General features: G+C 42.7%; 1 protein-coding gene across 1 annotated transcript in view; it reads right to left on the bottom strand.

The window, feature by feature from the left end:
* LOC139754206 (uncharacterized) overlaps positions 1-13,419 on the bottom strand; it is a 94,103-nt gene extending 80,684 nt beyond the window's left edge. The window contains exon 1 of the mRNA XM_071671445.1: positions 13,160-13,419. The gene's annotated coding sequence lies outside the window, so the exon portion shown is untranslated. The remainder of the gene's footprint in view (positions 1-13,159) is intronic.
* Between the last annotated feature and the right edge of the window lie 1,656 nt (positions 13,420-15,075).

Here is a 15,075-nt window from a genome sequence, read left to right as displayed (position 1 = left end):
TGCGAGCACGACGGTACGGTCTGTGAGCACGACTATACGGTCTGTGAGCACGACGGTACAGTCTGCGAGCACGACGGTACGGTCTGTGAGCACGACGGTACGGTCTGTGAGCACGACGGTACAGTCTGCGAGCACGACGGTACGGTCTGTGAGCACGACGGTACGGTCTGTGAGCACGACGGTACGGTCTGTGAGCACGACGGTACGGTCTGTGAGCACGACGGTACAGTCTGCGAGCACGACGGTACGGTCTGTGAGCACGACGGTACGGTCTGTGAGTATCCTTGTGTGCGGTGGTCTGGCCATCATGCAGAGGGTCGTGTCGTTCATCATGTGTCACGCTTAAGGCAGGCGGGGCATGGCTTCTGGACCCACCACACAACACGGTGGGCTGACACACGTGACAGGACCCACCACACAACACGGTGGGCTGACACACGTGACAGGACCCACCACACAACACGGTGGGCTGAGACATGTAACAGGACCCACCACACAACACGGTGGGCTGACACATGTAACAGGACCCACCACACAACACGGTGGGCTGACACATGTAACAGGACCCACCACACAACACGGTGGGCTGACACATGTGACAGGACCCACCACACAACAATGAGAGCAAACCCACCATGTGCCTCAGAAACTATATTTGTAAAATCAGAAACCCAGGCTGAAGCCCATCAGAATGGAGAAATCACTCGTGTGTTGAAACTCTCTGAAATAGTGAAATGATATTCGTGCAGGCAAATATACCCCACACTGGATGGCGGGGCTCGTCCCACAAAACTGAGAGAGAGATTACTTAAAGTGATTCCAGAACCCAGAGCTCATTAGCAAGGCAGACGACCTGTAGCTTATGTTTGACCAAGATATTGGAGGTGCTCTCAGAGGAGCGCTGACTGAGGATACAGGCAGAGGCAGTTCCTGTACTCAGCGAGGCACGCAAGAAATAAATCCTTGAAAGGAATAATAATTTCGTGAAGTCAGTTGAAAATGGAGGTGAATAAAATGCAATACAATGGTTCAAAATCAGAACTATACTAGAACAGCCAAACGGAAGACGATACTAACCACGAGCTGATGATGTTCAGCTCTGGGAGGTAGTGTGAGTGAACCATCAATATGCTGCGAGTTACGAGGGTGAACAAAGCCACGTTATCACTTTCTTTTACCACTTCCTCTCCCAGTGTAAATGGGACTGGACTCAGTGGAGTGTGGTGCCCATTCTGGAGCAAGTTGCCACAAACACGAGAGCCATGGCATGAGATGATCCATCCACTGAGGAAGTGATGCAGACTCGGTGACTTTACACTGTACTGACGAGGCTATGTGCCTACCGAGTCTACAGCCAAGTCTGATCGTGGCACTGGAAAGTGTATAGTAAAACATCCTGTAGAAAGCAACCCGTGCTGTATTCATGAATCTTCAGTCAGATGTCTTTGTATAAATTATGTAACTATTAGGCAATGAGAGGAATCAGCAAGTAGACTTATCTGGAGAAGGAACCTAATATTAGGTATAGATAATTCATACAGTGTTATGCTTATTATAGTAAAACACTTTCCAGTGTGCCATCAGTGAACTGACCGACTCATTCTAAAACAGTGTCCTCCCAGTCCAGGACAGCTCCACCTTGATTACTACAGCCCGAGTTAATGTGACTTCATTTTGCTTCTAGCGTTTCCTTAGGGTTCGACGCTGCACAGCTGGTACACAACATCTTGCCCAAACAGTTCAGTCTGGCTTCGTCTATTTCCAGGTGCCCAACTGTAACAGAAGATTCCCACCGAACATAACACATCAACTGTCACAGACTATCCCAACTGTCCAAGGCTATTCCCATCTGTCCCACTATTGTCTCACAACCCCCCCCCCATCTCACCCCCTAAAAAAGAAAAACAGTACGGCCCCAGTTTAGCCTTATTCATCCATCCACTCCATCTATTCGAGCACAGTATCACTCAAGCGTCTTCAAATGTAAGCTAACCTAGTCCAGCCTTCCTGAGTTGGCGTCTAGGCCTCCTCCTCCAAGGCATTACAATCACATGTGAGCTTACGTAATCTCAGACAACCAACGTCAGTTCCTACAAACTACAAGTAGCCCTATCTAACTTGCTTTTGCTTCCTCTAACAACTTAGCATTCCATCATCTAACCATGAGTAGACTACCTTAGCTTAGTGCTGCCTTGTCAGCTGTATAGAGACCATAATACCTAAGTTCTGCTTTAACTCACCATAGATAGTCCAACTTAACTTGGTCACATCGTCCAACCAAATGCAAGCAACGCTATATTGCCTCACCTGGCATCTAAGCATTTTGAACAAGAAATCTGAATCGACACAAAATTATATTCTCCATTCATGATACGGTTGTGCGCGACTATACAAATATCATGTGCAGCAAAACAGCAGAACAAATCGACCAGTACCTCCTGTGGGCAGATCTACAGGACTTCTTGTCACCTCTTCTGTATGTTCTGTTTACAAGTTATTCTTTTTGTCTTTTTTCATTCCTTTTCCTTACAACAAGCAATATAAGCTACTGCAAAATGTGAGAAAATACGTACTTTTACCCTGTTATTTAAGCTTCCAAATTAACTTAGTAACTGACATCGTATCATCACGACCCCGTGAACATTGTAGATATGAATGAGTGTTGGTGAATGTTCCTGGAGACGATGGATGACGTGCTCAACACACACAAGGTGTGGATCATCAGAGGCGGTGCCACATAAAGAGGCTGTCACTATGCTTAAGCCTAGATCTGGCTGCAGATGTTTGACCTACTCTGAATAATATGCAAATTCTGTAGCTTTGACGTGTACACTGCAGACCAATACCAAACTTCAACAATAAAGTATAAATGGTGGAGCATTTTCATCACCTGGACACAAAGATTATCTTGTGTTACGTATTCCTACGTGAGGTCATTGGTGTTTGGACACATTCTACAAAGTTCAGAGGGAACTGGGGAGACTGTTAATGACCGTATCTCAATGAATTGTTTGTTGTGAAATACAAAGGAATACAAAAGATTTCAAACAGAAACAGACCACTGGGCCCTTTCGAGGCTGTTTGTGATAGCGGCTGATATCAGAAACTCACAGAACGGTGTGGGAAAAGTTAGAAAGTATACAAATTACTCAAAGAGATTACCTTGCAAATTGTCAGTTTGACTAAGGGGTCGCAAATAATGAAAGTCGTGGACTTGAAGCGAAATATCTATCAAGTCTATTCTTAAACGTATATCCAGTATATATATATATATATATATATATATATATATATATATATATATATATATATATATATATATATATATTGGGAGTATGATAGTGTGACCTTTGAACAGGAGGGTAAGAAGCTTGGGTATGATAGTGTGATCTTTCTTAGCTCAGTGTTGTTAGCTGGGGTGTTCCACCGCGTCTGGTGACGTTACTTAACAATTGTCTTTCAAAATAGATTGCGTTCTAACCCTTTCATTCAAAGATATACATCCCAGCGATATATTCCGGTGGGACAGGAGAGAAGCAATAGGACTCACGTACCTCCTGTGCCTCGTAGAAGGCGACTCATAGGGACGGAGAGGGGGAGGAGGGGCTGGCTGGCTGAGAGACCCCCCCCCCCCCCCACATCACCACTTACGGAAGAACAGAAACAGGAAACAAACAAGGATTTTTTCCGTGAAGGCTATAGTCGTCTGCTGCGGACTCTACCTCACTAAGGAAAGCCTTGTGGTCATGAAAGGAAAACAAAAAAATCATATTTCTGTTTATCTCCTTATTTATGTACAGCCAAACAGGGATCAGTACGGGACTAAGCTGTCAATACAGTGTTAGTCTGTCTGTTTTTCCTTCCGAGGGGCAGGTGAGGCTGGAGAAAACGTTCATCTACCATCAAGATTGTTCAGATGTTTGACGTGTAGGCCACGGTCTCTGGTGTCATGACCAACAAGCCTATCATCTTACAGTATAAATATAGAAATACAAATTACACAAGGAAGTACAGCGACGTAAGGAAGAGGGGTGGTCACACTGGACCATGTCACAGTGGTGGCCACACTGGACCATGTCACAGTGGTGGCCACACTGGACCATGTCACAGTGGTGGCCACACTGGACCATGTCACAGTGGTGGCCACACTGGACCATGTCACAGTGGTGGCCACACTGGACCGCCTGACTGCGGTGACTACATCGGGCCATCGCACTTTAGTGGCCACACTGGCCTATCTCACAGTGGAAGGCAGACACTAAGAGGATATTAGGCTCAAGCGATAATTGCCCCAGACTGTGGCAGACGGTCGAGGATACTGTCCGGGTGGGGCTGTTCCTCCACTGACACTCAAGATGGAACCTACTAGCTAACACTTGGAGGAGGATCCTAACCCACTAACCTCCTGACTTACACTTGACAGCCAAGATGCAGGTTCCAGACCAACTAAGTTGATTGGTAGGTATACCAGCAGTTAACTACTTACTGTTGACAGTGATGTTGGTTGACGTATCTCGTTAGGTAAAAAATTAAACACGAGGACTTCGTGACCTGAGGCTGTTGAGTGAGTGGGCATCAGCTGACACAACTGATTTCAATCTTGGAGTTATTTGTTACCAAACCTCACATGATCTAGGTGCCACTCGTGTCATCGAACAGACAACAGTACGACTCACGCACAACTCTGTGCTCTCGTCGTTTGTTGCAACAATATTTTAGCCAGGATATACTGACTACTTCACAACACATATTTGTACAACTTAGACAACAAAGGCTACAAAATCCCCAGAGTTTGCACAGGGCTTTTGAACGGTAGGTGCCTCATCATGTCTTCCGTAAGACGATAAAGTAGAGGAACGAGTAACAACAGGTCACAACCCGTAAGATCATAACTAATAAGTGAAATATCATAAGGACGTCGAGGTCCTGACAATGATACACAAGGATCATCATTCTTAAAGTCCCTCACTCCAAGTGTCGTCGTGCCGTCAACGGTCAAGCCCGCCAGGCAGCAGTGCACACAACAGGAGGTACAGTAAACAACGGTGTTACTCTGGTTGTACCGTTCCCGTGAATATCACCTCACCAGCTATGCTTCACCTCACACCTCACTCGGATTTAGAACGTCACCGCAACACACAGACATCAAACATCAGCCATGTGCACAGCTGAAGCTGTCCTTCAGTTGCCTTCGGTTAAATTTCCTCTAAAACATTTAAGTATTGATTTTGTTGACTAAGTTTTGCCTCAACGGTGATGAGACAGTGACAGTGAATGAGAAATATCCATCTTAATAACTCGGTAGCAAGGCGATGAGGATTAGCTTTTAAACAGAGATAAATGAGAGAAACAATACTTAATGTGTGTGTGTGTGTGTGAGAGAGAGAGAGAGAGAGAGAGAGAGAGAGAGAGAGAGAGAGAGAGAGAGAGAGAGAGAGAGAGAGTCTCGAACACTTATATAATTAAGTACAAGTCAAGAAAAGTAATAAAGTACCATAATTCCGGACAACAAGCACAGATGGCGCAGGATAGAGCGGGAGGAAATGGCCAGACAAGGAGTCGTAATTCGTGAGGGTTGAGAGCAGAAGACTTATGGTGGCACGTCTATACTGGTCATGGCCTGCACACTGCTGGCTACAGCACAAGCTCCCACCACCCTCAACACTGAGGGATGGAGGCTTTGTGGTACATCTTCCTGACCTGCTCCTCTGGTCTGGGTTTGTGGCTTCGGCTTACGAGAACTAGGGATTCCACTCCCTTGTGTAGTCCCGACCTGCTCCTCTGGTCTGGGTTTGTGGCTTAGGCTTTGAGGAAGTGGAGAGTTCACTCCCGTGTGAACTTTCAGTGAAGGGGTCGAATTCCTTTGAAAGGAGAGATGACGGACCCACTTGGCTTAAAAGCGTCTGTGGTGCTTTAGGCTGTAAGTCAGCGTCAGGGCATGACGGTACGACCCTTGAGAACGACGATACCACCCTTGAGTACAACGGTACACCTCTTGTGTACGACAGCACGACCCCTGATCACGACAGTAGTCCTTGGGTTTGATGGCCTGGCCATTCATCTGACCTACAAGGATCAAGCTAAGATAGGGGCATCATACCCAAGGGTTCGTGCTCAAAGTATTAACGAAAAGGAAAGAGAAAGTTTTAAAATTACACATAATCTTGGTGACTATATATGGCAAAAATTGATAAGAATACAGTATGTACGTCACCGGATACCTGTACTTAGTGAGCATGAGAGAGCACTTTGGTGTGGCTGTCAGTGGCTCCACAAGAGATTTGTTGCCCTAAGGCGCAAACGCTGACCTCACTCTTCCTTCATACAGTTGTTGCTTGATGTAGTCATTACTCTGGGGAAATTAACAATAAATAAAGTCCTAGTTTCTGATGAAAATTATATTCAGCATTGTAAAACTCTGATTATTTTCTTTGTGGTGAGGTTCCAATTTCTCTGCAAGTTTCTGGTTTTGGTGACTGAAATAGATAATTTCATGGTTTGAATACAGCTCTTGACGGGTAAATTTTTGTCTTAACAACCTGGAATGCTTGAAGGAGATGACAATAACGGAGGAGAAATATTGATGACCCCCGAAGACCTCTAGTCAAATCTAAGTCAAAAAGGAAAAGTTCACAATGAATTCAAGATCAAGATATCGATTCACCTTTGATCCCCGTAGCCTGATATGTCCTCAGACAAACGATAACTGGAAGACATCAGTTGTTGATCTGCACATGATGTCATAACTTCTTCATGCTCCGGGGTATGATGGTTTGGTTTTCACTTGACCCGGAAAGACCAGATCAAAGGCCAGGCATTAAACCCAAAGGTCGTACCATCGTGCTCAAGAGTCACAAAATCGTCCCCAAGGGTTAAACCTTAGATAAATCATTTGAATATGAGAAAAATATTGGAGTATGAAGCACTTCTCATCTTCGTCCTAAGCATCCTGTACTCAACAGTATTCTTGTTCCTTTCATCTATGTTTTTGGTCCAGTTTTCCGTATGAAAAGAAAAAACGAAGTCAATATGAAACAATAAAAAAAGATACATATTATTGAATACGAGAAACTTTTGTGTAGATTCAATAATCTTTTACGACTAAAGGTGTTCATTATATGTGAAAACCAGAAAATGAAAAAGACTTTTTGTAAACAATACAGTGGGACGGTGTGTGTGTGTGTTCAGCGAGGCAGAATGGGTGAAGGAAGCGTACAGTTGGAGAAACACGACAGAAGTGGAGCTCCACAGACGTCAACCTTCAAAGGAAACGAGTTACCAAGGGAGAGAAACGCGAGAGTCAGGGTCCAGCCAAGAATAAGGCAGTCAGTGTTAAAGGCAATAGTTCCCCACCAAGGCGGCTCTTGACGTACAACATGGCAGCTTGCGACACATGTACTTTCACTATTTCAATTTATATTACTTGAAGAGAAAACCCTCGTGTCCTCCTCTATGTTGTTAAAGGATGAACTACAACCCGTCGTGTACTGTTAAGAAAATTGATACAATGAAAGCAACATTACTAAAGGTCTGTATCATCCAAATTGGTTCAGTTTCAACATCATTATGACAACTTGATAAGCATTTTATCTAGGCGGGTCAGATATCATTACTTATTTAGAAAAAACAATGAGTGCACTCTTTTCATGAAAATTACAAAGGACCAAAGAAGACTTCAAAAAAGTTGTAAATATTGCATTTAGAGACAGATATTCATTTCGGGATATGTTGTTATGTAAATAGCAAAGACAAATATTCCTTCAGGGTTATGTTATTAAGGAACAAGCCAAAGATCCCAAAGTGAGATGTGTACGTATTTCTCTGCTAAAAATATACAAAGTATATATTGGCGAAACAAAGAGACTGAAATAAAAGAGCTAATGAGTGAAAGTGAGATGATACAGCTGGTACGAGAAGTGTTGAATTCTGACATGTTGTAAATGTGACATCACATTACTGACCACAATAACCGTCACCTTCTCTTGTGATATAATGCGTCCGCCAAGAAGAGAACTGTTGAATCTACTCCAATAAATTCCAGGCTGAATTTCATTTTGTCACGTGAACACTTTTCCTTCGACAGAATCATCTGTAATAAGGTTATGAATGTGGTCAAATTACAAAAGCAAACATAAGAATATCCAACCATCTTGTCGTGTTAAGGCCACACTGGGTTGAGTGACTGAGGGTTCTGAGGTATAATTCACGTAAGTTCTCAGAGCGAGTGTTGTCTCCAGTTATGTGGCAACAACAGTAGATTCCCAAGTTCCCAAGTTAGATCTTACTGTTAAAGTAGTGCTGTTTGACCTGGCCCAACGGTACCCCACCAGTGTACCTGCCATTTTACTCAAGGATTGTTTCCTCGTGCTTAATAGAGTCGTATGATCGTCTTCAGTTTTTCGTCCTAATTCTCCAGTTATTTTAACGAACAACCAGATCGAATTTGGTCACCTTTGAGAAATAGTATTTCGTTGATCAATAAACAATAAATGTTTGAAGAACTTTCATAACATCCAAGATCCATAACACTCATATACCGCAGAGTAACTTTAGAAAACTAAAATGTAGCTATACTTGTGTTTTTGTTAACATTAACATGTAATTCTACCAGTTGGTATATCTATCGTTCAAATCATTATTCTTTAAGATATTCTACCATAAGAATCTTTATGTCCAATGCGTTTCTTTCACATACTATGTTACACTGACATTATGTATCATGCCATATTGTGGGACAAAATCTGTCCATATGGTTTTGATTATATTTCTCAGATTTCATTTAGATCATTTTTGTGCTTGTCTGGTAATTAGTGCATTAAACTAATTTGATATTAAGTGGCGCAAATATACATAAACATATCAAATTGATCTCCACAAGTATAATTTCCTCTTTATGAAGATAAAAGACTGATGACAGTATTTTAACGTGGAGGCTAACAGATGCTCAGTTTACCTGACTGTGGCTCAGTCTGCCTCTGTACGGTGGGAGGAATGACGTCATCAAGACTGTCTGGGTTACTATCTTGGAAATCACATGGTTATGTATGGTGAGCCATACGTCATCACATGGTTATGTATGGTGAGCCATGCGTCATCACATGGTTATGTATGGTGAGCCATACGTCATCACATGGTTATGTATGGTGAGCCATACGTCATCACATGGTTATGTATGGTGAGCCATACGTCATCACATGGTTATGTATGGTGAGCCATACGTCATCACATGGTTATGTATGGTGAGCCATGCGTCATCACATGGTTATGTATGGTGAGCCATACGTCATCACATGGTTATGTATGGTGAGCCATGCGTCATCACATGGTTATGTATGGTGAGCCATACGTCATCACATGGTTATGTATGGTGAGCCATACGTCATCACATGGTTATGTATGGTGAGCCATACGTCATCACATGGTTATGTATGGTGAGCCATACGTCATCACATGGTTATGTATGGTGAGCCATACGTCATCACATGGTTATGTATGGTGAGCCATACGTCATCACATGGTTAAAGCTATTTATAAGACTCATCATTTTTCGACGCCGGGATGTCATTAATGCTGAGCTCGGTGGATGGTCAACAGAATTTCTGATTTACGTTACTGCTGTTGGATCAAAGGGCGCTAATTTCTTTTATACGTGATGAGGAAACAAAATGTAGAAATTAATGTTTCCCAATGGAGGCTGAACACACCACACGTTACTATCTCTCTCATAGGTTAACAAAATACTACCTCCACCTTCCTCTGGCGGGCAAGTGACCCTTTAGTCTAACTAGAGTGCCAGGGAAGAGGTTGTGGAATTCATGGTTGTTAACAACTGACGACTGAACACAATATAACCGTACGTGTTACACTCCCTTCCTCCCCCAGTTATACCAGACAATACCCTGTTGTGTGTTGATATTTTCACACTGGGCTCTTTGTGAGGACCTTTCACACGGGATAGTCTGTCCCGTAGTTAAGTGTTCCAAAAGATGACATGGGACGACATAGGGTGACACCAAATAACATACAATGGACAGGATGACACAGGATGGTGAAGAATGAGAAAGGAGGTCACAAAGTTGCTCAGGTTGACACAGAATGTCACAGGAAAATAGAAGTGAACACAAAATGGTATAGAGTAACGTAGGAGGATACAGGATGGCGTAGAATGAAACACGATGACATGACGTAGGATGACTGCCAGATGGTTATGTAACCAAAACCCTCTACATACACTGCAGACACAGAAACTGAAGAGGAAAGTAATAATTACACAGAAAATCTCCATCAGCGTAAAGTGTATGCATGACGTCAACTGGTGTTAGGAATATATTGAAAGTGGAAAGGTTGAAGGATCATCACGTCTCTGTGTCAGCCAGACCCATATAATCAGAATGCTAATTCTTTCAGCTTAGTCTCAGCTCACCACAACCAAACATCTAAGTTTTCTTATCCTCAGTTTGAACTTTTACGGTTATTTCTATTTAGATTTATTCTCTTTTTGAACCAGAGTATTCTTGATATTCACAAAGGAGTATCGAATATCTATTTTACCATCAGCAGAAGAAAACGAAGAATATTCTACAGCTCAAAGACCACATCACCATATCCAAGGGTCGTACCGTCTTTCTCAAGGATCGCATCATCGCGATCAGCGGGTTCACGAAGGCAACAATATAACGTCCACAAAAATACTGTGACTCATGTGATTTCATCCACAGCTCCGCAAAATATGATGACGTCCATTTCTCCGTCCCTTCAGCGATGAGATTTGTTGATGTTTTTAAGTATGGATTATGCAAGATTAGTTTGATGGTTACTGCGCCAGATTTAACCTTAATGAACCTGCCATAACGTGGCTTATCTTTCATGTTCATTTAGCTATATCCGTTAATGATGGTTGTCTGCACTGCGATCATCAGTGGACACACGAGTATCAACAGATATTCATCCACGTGATCACTTTTCTCTAACATGTTCAAATAAGCAAGTTTCTCTCGGGTTTCCCACCAGGTGCACTTCACAATCATTCCAGCCGTCGTGGTGGCCAGAGTGGGAAGCCTCAGTGGCGAGGCCATCCACTGCTTCCTCACTCTCTCCTGATGGATACGAGAATCTCCTTTATCTATATGAAGCTAACTTTTCCTCATTCATTATATCTACACCTAAAACCATTCCCGGGAAAGAAATCTCATTATCTTACGTGGTCATCCCATACATGACAATGTTACCCTCAGCAACAGCGGATGAAAATGATTACATTTGTAGGATCTACCAGCCTTCTCCTGTCGGGAATGAGTCCTATCTTATCAGTCGCTCCCTCAACCCCATCATCATATCCAACGTTACAGTCATATAATCACCATAACTATCCTGACTGTATGATATTCTCGCTTATCATAACTTGTACTCTCGTTACGTTTGGTCCAGTGACTGTCCCCTATTGGCAACCTCACCTCTACTGTGCTATGAACTGACGACTGACTAAACAGCCATCCAGGGACATCTAAACTCCTCATGCACTGTGCAGGTAACAACTGCTCAACCTCCAGACGATCTTGACCTAAAAGCGGTACGTGCCTCAGACCTGCCGTTTAGGGCAACAAGGTGGACATGATGACTGCTGTTGTCTACCTGTCTATCTGTACCTACACTCGCTCCACGACCTCTGTAGCGCCTCAGAATCAGTCATGAACAGGGTGAAAATTATTTCACGTTTCAGTATTCTACACGTCATGAGGCCCGTTGGTAACACTGTTCACTATACCAAAGTGAGAATCAGCGCCTGAAGGGTCAGGTCAGGTCACGACATCACGAACACGAGGATACGACCAGCGGTGAGCGCGACTGTATGGTCAGCAGAACCTTGAGGTTCGTTCGGTCATGCAGAGGGTTTTGCTGTTGTGCTCAAGGGGTTAGTTATGAGCGCATGAGAGAGTCAGATTATGACGTGATGTACGACATGGTTGTCTGCTGGAGAACAGTCGTAACTCACAAGATATACACCAACACAAACCCACGTAACACGTACGTACGAGGGAACAAGGTACCAACACAAACCCACGTAACACGTACGTACGAGGGAACAAGGTACCTCCCGGATCGGTCAGACGAATTTCGAAATAAAGATACAAATCGTATTGTTTCGATGGGTTAATAAACGTGAATGTAAGACAAATTTCTTAATAATCATGGTCGGCATCTTTCATTGTCATTCCATCGAAGTATGAAATCAATATTACATCAAAGCAAATGACAGAAAATGTCACTAACAATCGATGTATTACAATATCATGAAGAATTATGAGGCCAGACCAGTGAGCGTTTCATCTGTGGTGTTATAATGTATCATACAAAGCTTTGTAAGATACTTTTCCTTACAAAAAACATGTTTAAAATGTATGAACTTAATGATAACCTTGCGTGCAAAATTAACATGAAAAAGTAACTCTTTATGAGAACATGTTTCCAGGAAATTCTGGGTTAGACACCACTAACATGGCTTCTAATCATACGTTACACATGTCTTACCTGTGTCATACAAGTGCGTGGGTTGCAAGGTGTGTTGAGCAATGATGTATGATAGACAATTTAACATTTCTGAAGAAAACATATAACTTGTGACTAACAACTGGATTTGGGAAAATATTGTATAGTTCCATGTGGGTGTCTAAGTGATTACTTAACTCAGTCGCTGAAGTAACAAACTGGCCAAAGTCCTCAGCTGTTACGAGCTTAAGGCTGTTCTCAACAAACCAATTAAAAATCACTTGAATATATACGATAATTATCATTCATTATTATCCAGGTTCATTAAAAGAGATGTATGACCAGAGTAGATTAACGAGCAAATGCATAAAATATATTCTAACTAAATATGTCAACAATATTTTACCCAAAAGTAACAACGACTCAGCTACTTAAAACATGAAACAAACTAGATACATTCTATACTGAAATAAATGTAAGATATAAAACATGACGTTCCGAAGTGATGGAGTCTAAGTTAAATATTAACTCTATCAAACAACTAAAGCACAAAGAGAGAGAGAGGCTTCAAAAGTCTCATAATTTTGCTTATTGTAAATATTTCATTTATTTTATATCTTGATACGTCATGTCATCGAGTCATTGTTGTTCAACCGTTGTAAACTTCACTTACCGTCTAAGGTGTTGAATACTTTCTTCCATGTTGCCCAGTCGTTGATAACACTTTTCTCACTATGAAACCTTATAATGTATTTCAATCCTGAATCTTTGGTGTACTCTGTATCCTCTTCTATGTTCCCGCTGAAGGATGGGCAGGAGTGCACAATAGAGCAGACGATTTCATGGCAAAATCATCAAACGACACGATTTAACTTAACAACAGTCAGTCCGGTACTGACTGTGAGGGTGGCAGACCACCAACCACATTCCTTCCGACCCGACGTAACCAAGTCGAACCATCATCTGTTCGAAACCAATAACATACTTTATATCAACTTTATACTAACACAGGAACTACGAAACCAATAACATACTTTATATCAACTTTATACTAACACACGAACTATACTTCCAGTATCATAAGATGAATACAAAACAGAAAATACAATACTACAATACGCAATTGATAATATGATAAGAGCATGAATAACAACATAATGGGAGTTCATCTCGCAAGCTCGAAGCTTCAGATCCGCTCCCAGGACTGACACAAGTCTCGAGCCCAGGAAAATCTGGCTCGTAACACCAAACATGTAAGCAGATGATATGAACACTATATACAGTTGCAAACTTCACTTATGACAACTGCAAACTGTTAGATGTGAACATGACAAAAACGCTGGTTAATACAAGCTTGACACTAGGGCAGACTTTGACAGTACCTTAGACGAAGGCGCGAGATTATAGACACCTACACCACACACCGCCGGGCTGAACCTGACCCGTTCTCAGGAGGAAATTAATCTACTGCCATAGGTAAACAAGACCCTACCTCACTAACACACAAGAGGAAGTATTGTACATGTCATCTGCACAACCACGCAGATACAAAGTCCACGCCTAAGTCCTACGTGTCACACCGTAATATAACATAAAGACAGACTGCTATATAACTATCACATAGAAGACTATGAAGCGAACTATATATAACCAAACCGCGTATCATATCCACACCTTTCCCTCTCCGCCAAACAAAGCGTATGATTTACACCTGGCTGTCATACCTCCAGTTAAAGGACAATATATTACAACAACTATAGTAATGTTATCATTGCCTTCTATAATCATTGATGATAAAGTCTTCTCTATTGATATACCACCTCTCTAGGTGTTGACGTGAGGCAACACCTCCTCCTGGCAAGGTTGGTGGGAATCCCTGATACTGAGGTTGTTGCTGGAAACACTTCCTCCTAAGAGTGCTGGGGGCAACACAGTGATTCATCTTGCTGTTATATCTCGTCTGACAAGACTATCGATCCTGATGCTCGATGCTCTTCGTCTTCATGTGGTATGTAAGGTTGTCCTCAGCCGTGTGTGTGGACGCCCTGCTACCCTCACTGACTGGCTGGTGTCGGTTGTTGGTCCCTCGGGACGAGGAGGCAGGTGGTTAATGACCCGGCGTTATACCAGTCACTGACTGTCAGTCCCTCTGTATCTGACAGTCACTGGCTGCCGTTCCGTCAATGTATGCGGCGTTATTGTTCATTAATCTACGAGGACAAGATAATTTGTCATTGATCCATTTGGTACACAACGGTTGATCACTGATCTGCCGAGGACAAGAGTCTGCCACTGATGTATCAGGTGGACACATGGCTGTCTACCTGCAGTCAGGTGTATGAGCTGCAGTGAGATGATACATAGCCAAATGTAGGCCTTTGTTAACGTACCACAAAGGTGTACTGGTTGGGAGAGGTCCAATACTTTAGTACATGATGAACACAGCAGCGTAGGTACTACGTGGTGCGTCTTGATACCCATCACACACACACAGACAGACAGACAGACATCTATACAACTTTCATTCTTCAAAAATTCATCTTTGTCTCTTAGAAGTTGCTCAACATAATGATTTTCCTGAATTTCTCC

This window comes from Panulirus ornatus, chromosome 16, assembly GCF_036320965.1.
Source record: "Panulirus ornatus isolate Po-2019 chromosome 16, ASM3632096v1, whole genome shotgun sequence".
NCBI classification, from domain to species: Eukaryota; Metazoa; Arthropoda; class Malacostraca; order Decapoda; family Palinuridae; genus Panulirus; species Panulirus ornatus.
This window is presented reverse-complemented; position numbering and strand designations above follow the sequence as displayed.